The 8750-nt window shown below is 37.3% G+C and overlaps 1 non-coding gene across 1 annotated transcript; it reads left to right on the plus strand.

The window, feature by feature from the left end:
* The first annotated feature begins 8193 nt into the window (after positions 1–8193).
* Positions 8194–8299, plus strand: LOC114165596. Its single transcript, XR_003599738.1, has one exon. It is a non-coding gene; the product is annotated as a small nucleolar RNA R71 (small nucleolar RNA).
* Positions 8300–8750: the final 451 nt, after the last annotated feature.

Below are 8750 nucleotides of genomic sequence, written 5' to 3' on the forward strand. Positions count from 1 at the left end.
AGTAAACAAACTAGAGCAACAAAAGCCCTATGCCACTATGTGATTGGCTACATCGATTACAAGACTATCTTTACCACATACTGCTCTTTTAATGCTATCTTCTCTTTGAGCCTTTAGTGATCTTCCACTCACCCTCCTTCTCCTTGGTTAAAATTATTTCTTCTCTGCAAGATAATGAAAAAGTTAAATTTTTAGTAAATACAATTTTTCAACGAGATTACTTTGCTCACAAAAACTCGATTGTTCACATCAACTTTAAAACACAACAACATATCACTATCCTCACTGGGTTCACTTCTGATGAACAACTAAGCTTTGACTTGGACTCCAAATTCAAGGACGACTTGGGGCTAGGGCATGCGATTCCCTGCAACCAATCAAAGATAAAAGTTTAACACAAAAATAAACTTTAAAACACAATAATCAATGACCTCTCTCACCCAAGTTCAACCGCGATAAAGAATCGAGATCCTCTTCTTCGATTCACCTCCAATTTAATCGATGACTTCCGTTACGCGAGAAATGTATGAGGCAAACAACAAATCTTTGATGGCGAGCGAGAAATCCTTGATTCAGGGCACACAGGTTCGGGATGCGCGAGCAAACTTCAGTGTTTAGCAATGAAGACTTTCGATTTAAGCTTGTGCGAGTTCGACCTGTGTGTGAAATATTTGAAGGGGCACGAAAAATCCTCAGCTCCGGCCACACGATCTTCAGCTTAGGGTACACGATCTTCAGCTCAAGGCTCACAAAACATTTGGGGAAAAAGGGTCGAAGAAAGGAACTTAGGGCTACGAAGTCTGTGTCCAGATAGAAAAAACGTTAATTAATATTGATTTATCATTTAAGATTTCATTTATGTTGATCAGTAGGTAATATCAGTAGGTAAAAAATAAAATATTTACCTGCTGATATAAATATTATTACATACGGAAATATCCTTCGAAACACTTTCCCGCTTAAACGTGCCAAAGTTATGTACATATCTTACATACGGATCTAGAACCCCAAAATATTACATAGATACATACGGAAAAAAGCGTAGGTAAGTAAAATATTATCTGCTGAAAAATATCGGTAGGTAAATCGGTAGATAGATCTCAAATTACCTACGGATTATAATCCGTATGTAATAATCAGTAGATAATTAACAAATTTCTTGTAGTGTTAGGTCAGTTTACAAAAAATCAAAAAAAATCATGAAAAATCAATAATCTCTCTATTGCAAACTAATTAGATATGCGCAATTTCCCAATTGTGACATAACCTAACCTAGGTCTGTCTTGTTTATAATCGCAAACAATCCCCAATTTCCCAATTGTGAACTTGCTCATAAATTAAACGATAAAAGCACAAATAGAGCACTGAGATGAAGAACATTAACAAAATATCAAATGTAAATAGTAGAACCTATAATCTAAAGTCTTACATCAATCCTCTAACAAAAAGGAAATTAGTTCTGCATAATGAGAAGGAAAAACTAAATACGATAGACCAGCGATTGATGAAAAATATAAGAAGAAAAAGAAATGACTTTTTTCCATGAACTCTCCCCTTTTATCTTTTTCAAGTTCTCTCCTTTGCTGTGGTGATTTTCTCTCTCCTCCAACCGTTTCCCCCCATCTCTCTTCTTTATATTTTCTTTTCCTTTTAAATCTTTGTCAGTCTACGTAATCTTTAGATTTCTCGTTGGAAAATCCACAGGTTGTGGAAAACTCCACAAGCCACCTGTGGAACACAATATTTTGCGCATGATCTTCTAAAGCAAACTCCATAAGTCGTGGAAAGACCCATCAGACACTTGTGGAACAAGCTGTGTTGTAACCTCCAATTTGAAGCAAAAACCACAGGTCATAGAAAAATCCACTAGGCACCTATGGAACAAGCTGTTTTGAAATTCACATTTTTGAAGCCAAATCCACAAGTCGTGGAAGACTCCACCAATCACTTGTGAAACATGCTGTTTTGTGTCTAACTTACTCCCTTCAAACTTATTTACACAAATAATACACCAATCCAAATGTATGATCCAAAACTAGATAATGCATGATGAAATTAGTCCAATAATGCATAAATGAATAAAAATGCCCTAAACTAATGCATGAATATACCTATATATTATCTGCTCATCAAATTCTTCCAAGCTTAGACTTTTGCTTGTCCTCAAGCAAAGATAATGTAATGACACAAAATAGTAAATGCAAACAAAATGATGAGTTATTATCTAATCTCAAATCTAAAGTCACTCAAAAATACTCTAGATACACACATTCCACATTTGTTGGGTCCCCAAGTGCAATTTATTCCATGAGTAGAGGCACAAGACATTAAGGAGGAAAATCTTTGATTTTGTTTTTAAAGTTCTCTTCAAAAAGGATATCTTCTTAGATCTCTAGCGTAGAAAACACTTACCTGCAAACTAAGCATGGATCCTCGACTCAAATGCTTTGCACCTACCACACTAGTCTCAAATGAGTGTCTCTTTTCCTAGTAACTAACATTCTCAAAGGGATGTCCATTTCAATTATTATTATTAGTAATTAGACTCTCATTTTTCTTTTCTTTCTTTTTCTCCTTTTTCACCTTTTTTTTGTTTTTTATTTATTTTTTATGTTGTTAAGTTGACAAACATTTCTCCAGTAACCAAATGTAATGAGTGTCACCTTAGAAACCTAAAAAGAACCTCTTTAAATTTATCATTGAAAAATTATCTTCCTTACATGTCAAGTGTCAAGCCCTCATCTTATGTAGTGTGTGAGTTCCCAACAATTATCTAATGTGCTTCCCAAAATATGATTGAATAAACTTAGACTTGAGTTAGATTAATGTGTATGCTATGCAAATGCAACAACAAAATGAAATGCAGCAACTAACATGCAAGTGACCCTCCCAAGCTTAGATGTTTAAGTTGTCCTCAACATAAACAAAACAACTAAGAAAGGAAGACAGAGACTCACAACAATTCTAATGGTGGTGTCGGAGCAAAGCCATAGTGTCTTGGAGCAATTGTTCCAAATGTTGCTTATAGAGGAGTTGAGTATGCCCGAATTGCTCGAACTCATTGTAATGGCGTTGTTGTTGCAAGTGGAGCTTAGTAAGGGACTGATGGATATGGGCAAATGCCTCGGCATGAGAGAATCTGTAATGCTGGATGGCACCCGAGAAGATGGAAAAAGTGGAGGAGAGGAATGGCGTGCATGAGAAGCTGAGAACGTCCACATGTCTCTCCCATACACTATAGTAAATGTATGATTAGGTAGAGGTTGAGGTGCCATGCCATCTATGGAATTCATCACCAAACAATATTGACCATCCCATTTAACCAACATATCATTGTTGACAAACATATCAAGATCAATACGAGAGGTCCCCGAAATTGGCTTATCATCCTCCAAGGGAATGTTGAAATAGAGAGCAATAGCCGTGATAAACCCACTAGTTGCTATGTTTCCTGAGGATGTTTTCCCAACCTTAGTAAGTTGACGAGCTAACCATGCACTTGAGTCTAAGTGAATATCATTGACCATACCCCACATAAATAATAACTCAGAATTCCTCACAGTAACAATGCTATCAGCCCGAGCAAACAATGTGTGAGTTAATAATCGATGAGCATATGAAAAACAGGGGTGATGGATGTGGAATTCCTCAAAATCAGAGGAAACAAATTGACTAGCAGTAGATAAACGACACCAAAAGGCATGTTCATTAAAAACACGAGGGTACCTCCTTTCACCACCGCAAGGAAACCCAAAAATAACATTCAACTCAGCCAACTCAAGAGTATAATTAATTTTATGCAATCAGAACTTAATTAACCCCTCTATCCAATTCTTTCCCTGCAAAATATTTGTGCTCACAGAACTAAGAAATTCAAGAGTGATTCTCTCATAAGCAAGGTTTTTCAAGTTCACAAAAGTGGTCTAACCAATTTTATTTAGCATCGCAGTCATTCCGTCTAACTTCCCCAATGTATTCAAAGTATTTTCATCAATATACCGAGTAAGGAGAATAACCCGCTTAATCAGAGAAACATACCTGTGTTTTTGTTCTTCATTTTGGAAGGCAATATCATGGTCATAGTCCGTAGAGGAAGAAGAATGCCTTTGTTTCCTGGTGCCGGTAGACGTCTCCATTGTCTGAGAATACGTGGAAGTCGCACAACTAGGTGTAGGAGAGGGTCGAGGTTCTAGAGAGGCTCGAGATGTTGGAAAAACTCGAGGTTATGGAGAAGCTTGAGATTCTGGAGAGGCTCGAGGTTGCGACGACTGAGATGAGCTAATGGTGACAGGTGTGAATATTTGAGCGGAACAAGGTGGCTTCCTGGTCGAAAGGAGGCCACTTGAATGGCACATTGTCGCCGGTGTTAATCAGTGATGGTGGCCGATGAATGGTGCGAAGGAGGAAACGTGAGTGAGCAGAGTGGAAAACGTGAGCAGAGTAGAGGAAAAAGAATTGGACGAGAAAATTGGGGGCTTAGGGTTTTGGTGGGTGAAAAATAATTTCCCCTTTTCTGCACACTATACAGTCACGTTGTTGAATTTCCCCTTTCTTTTTTTCGTTTTTTTTAAGAGAAGAGCACTCATTCAGAATACCTGGTCTGTGGTGATGTTAATGCAGCATTGGCCATATTTTTTAAAAAAACACCACCGACATACACCTTTAATCTTTGACCATTCACTCTAAAACTTCTTTTTGAATTGAGGTTTGGGGAAACACTTGTCTCATAACAAACGGGCCAGACCACCTGGACTTTAACTTACTAGAAAACAATTTGAGCCTACTATTATATAATAACACATGTTGTCCTGGTGTAAGCTCTCTATACACAATTCTTTTATCATGCCATTTTTTGGTTCTTTCCTTATAGATGCTAGCATTCTCATAGGCCTGTAGCCTAAATTCATCCAACTCATCCAACTGCAATAATCTCTTCTCACCTGCAATCTTCAAATTGAAATTCAAGAATTTAATAGCCCAAAATGCTTTGTGCTCAAATTCCACCGGTAAATCACATGATTTCCCAAACACCAGTTGATATGGAGACATTCCAATAGGAGTTTTAAAAGTTGTACGGTAAGCCCAAAGTACATTATCTAGTTTCCTAGACCAATCTTTCTTGGATGAGCTCACGACTTGCTCTAAAATTCTTTTCAACTCCATATTGGAAATTTTCACTTGCCCACTGGTTTGTGGATGGTAAAGAGTAGCGATCTTGTGGTTGATACCATATTTTCCCAAAAGTGTTGCAAATTTCTTGTTATGGAAATGTGAACCTCCATCACTAATGATTGCTCTTGGCACCCCAAACCTAAAAAATATGTGCCTTTTGATGAAAGAAATTACCACTTTAGCATCATTTGATGGTAATGTGCTAGCCTCCACCCACTTTGACACATAATCCACTACAACCAAAATGTATTTGTTTGAAAAAGAGGAAGGAAATGACCCCATAAAATCAATACCCCACACATAAAAAATTTCCACTTCCAAAATGTTGTTTAGAGGCATCTCATTTCTCTTGGAAATATTTCCTACCCTTTGACATCTATCACACTTCTCAATAAAACCACGGGCATCTTTAAAAGGAGTATGCCAATAGAAGCCACTTTGTAAAACTTTAGAAGTTGTTCTTTCAACACTGAAATGCCCCCCATAATCGGATCCATGACAATGCGAAAGGATACTCTCAAACTCATTGTCAGGAACACATCGCCTAATAATACCATCACCACATCTTCTAAACAACAGAGGATCATCCCAGAAATAACCTTTAACATCATGCAAGAATTTCTTTCTCTGTTGAAAAGTCAAGGCATGAGGAATTATACCAACAACTTTAAAATTGGCAAAGTCCGCAAACCATGGCAAAGTAGTAATGGCGAGTAACTTCTCATCTGGAAACTCCTGTGAAATAGGTTGTATTTCTCGAGCATCATCCCCACCAATCTTCAGTCTTGAAAGGTGGTCAGCTATTAAATTCTTCTTCTCTTGCTTATCTCGAATCTCCAAGTCAAACTCTTGTAACAAGAGAATCCAATGGATTAATCGAGGTTTGGCATCCTACTTAGCAAGCAAATACCTCAAAGTAGCGTGATCAATGTAAACAATAACTTTAGACCCCACAAGATAAGATCTAAATTTATCAAAAGTAAACACTATAGCAAGCAATTCTTTCTCATTCGTGGCATAATTATTTTGAGCCTCATTCAATATACGATTGGCATAATAAATAACATGAAACACTTTGTCTTTTCTCTGTCCTAATACAACACCCACAACATAATCACTAGCATCATACATAAGTTCAAATGGTAAAGACCAAATAGGTGCTTTAATTATAGTAGCATAGACAAGTTATTTCTTTAAAGTGATGAATGCTTGCAAACATGCATCGTCAAACACAAAAGGAGCTTCTTTTTCTAGAAGGTTTGTCATAGGCTTTGCAATATTAGAAAAATCTTTAATAAACCGCCTATAAAAACCTACATGTCCTAAAAAACTTCTTACCCCTTTTACATGGAGGAGGTAATTGTTCAATTATTTCCACCTTTGCTTATCTCAATACCTTTGGCAGAAATTTGATGACCAAGAACAATGCCCTCTTTTACCATAAATTGACATTTTTCCTAGTTTAGTACTAAATTAGTTTCTTGACATCTTTTCAACACTAAGGTCAAATTAGATAGGCAAGAATCAAATGAAGAGCCAAATACAGAAAAATCATCCATGAAAATTTCAATGCAATTTTCAACCAAATCAGAGAGAATGGAATACATACACCTTGGAAATGTTGCAGGTGCATTGCAGAGACCGAAGGGCATCCTCTTGTATGTAAAGACTCCATAGGGGCATGTAAATACTGTCTTATCTTGATCTTCAGGAGCCACGACTATTCGGTTGTAACCAGAATAACCATCTAGAAAATAGTAGTACTCATGTCCATCCAATTTCTCAAGCATTTGTTCTATAAACGGGGGTGGAAAATGGCCCTTCCTTGTGGCTTGATTAAGTCTTCTATAATCAATGCACATGCGCCACCTAGTCACTTTTCGCGTGGGAATGAGTTCATCCTTTTCATTTTTCACTACTGTCATCGCACCTTTCTTAGGCACCACATGAACTGGGCTCACCCATTCACTATCAAAAATTGGATAAATAATTACCACGTGTAATAATGCACATGCACCACCCATTCACTTCTTTCCTGACCACATCCTTCATTGTGGGGTTTAGCATTCTTTGTGGTTGACAAATAGGTTTGAAGTTCTCTTCTAAATAAATTTTTTGCATGCACACCATAGGACTAATACCTTGCAAATCATCAATTTCCAACCTATAGCAGTATTGTGCTCCCTCAACACCTTTACAAGCTCCTCTTCCTCAACAACAGTAAGTTCATTGCTTATAATGACAGGATTGAGCATTGTCTCATCAAAGAAACTGTATTTAAGGTGAGAAGGAAGTGGTTTCAATTCTACCTTGAATGTCTCGTTTCCTCCACCTTCAATCTTGTTAAGTTGATCAATATGATTCTCCAATTTCTGGATTGAAGCTTCTTGATTCTTGAGGTTAGCCCTTGTCTCATTCATGAAATTAGAAGTCTGCTCCACAAATGTTGAGGTTTGGACCGTTAACTTTTCCATAACACTCTCCAAATTAGACAACTTACTTCCTTGGTTGCTAGATTATGCTTGATATCGATAAGGAGGCTTTAGTTGATTAGATTGATTTGGACCACTCCAAGGTCTGTTTGGTGGGTTCCTCTAATTTGAAAAATTACTACCAAACTGATTCTACTATTGGCTCATTGCATTCACCTGCGCCTCTTATTAAGTTACTTGACAGTCACCGTTTTGATGCATTCCTCCACCAAAATCACATAGTAGAGACGTTCTATTAACTGCTTTTGCGTGCATATTACCCAACTTCCACGTCAACTCATTAATTTTTTGTGTTAACAACTTGTTTTGGGCAAGGATAGCATCCAAGGTATTGATCTCTAACACTCCAGTTTTTCTATTTTGTCGGTCAAATTGCATATTCACTGTATTACTTGGCATTAACTCAAGAGTCTCTAAAGCTTCCTCAGGTGTTTTCAAATTAAACGATCCTCCATTTGCCGCATCCAGAATTGCTTTAAAAGATGGTGCAAGACCATTATAGAATATTTGGACTTGCAACAAATATGGTAAGCATGATGTGAGCATTTCCTCAATAGCTCCCCGTACCTTTCCCAAGCCTCGTACAAAGATTCAGTTTCTTGTTGCACAAAATTAGTGATTTCATTTCCCATTCTCACTGACTTGGATGGAGGAAAGTATTTGGTTACAAATTTTGTAACCATATCTTCCCATGTAGAAATATTGCCTTGAGGTTGTGTCTAAAGCCAACTTTTAGTTTTATCCCGTAATGAGAAAGGAAAAAGCCTCAAGCGGATTGCATCATCTGAAACTTCATTAATCTTCAAAGTGTCACAAATGGCCAGAAAATTCTCTAGATGAGAATTAAGAACTTCTAATTGATGGGCACATTGAACCACCTCTTCATCACTCATTTCTTCACGTAACTCCTCTGCTCGCATACCTGACAACAAAGTGAGCTCCAATAGACTCTTCCTCCCATGATTATCGATTTCCTTTAACACCAAAGACTCAATGGTTTCAGCTCGGAAACAATCCTTCTTGTCCACCTTATGCTTCATTGCTTCATTTATGAAGAAGGTGACTTTATCTTTAACCACTCTTAAC

The sequence above is a fragment of the Vigna unguiculata genome, chromosome 1 (assembly GCF_004118075.2).
Source record: "Vigna unguiculata cultivar IT97K-499-35 chromosome 1, ASM411807v1, whole genome shotgun sequence".
Lineage (NCBI taxonomy): Eukaryota > Viridiplantae > Streptophyta > Magnoliopsida > Fabales > Fabaceae > Vigna > Vigna unguiculata.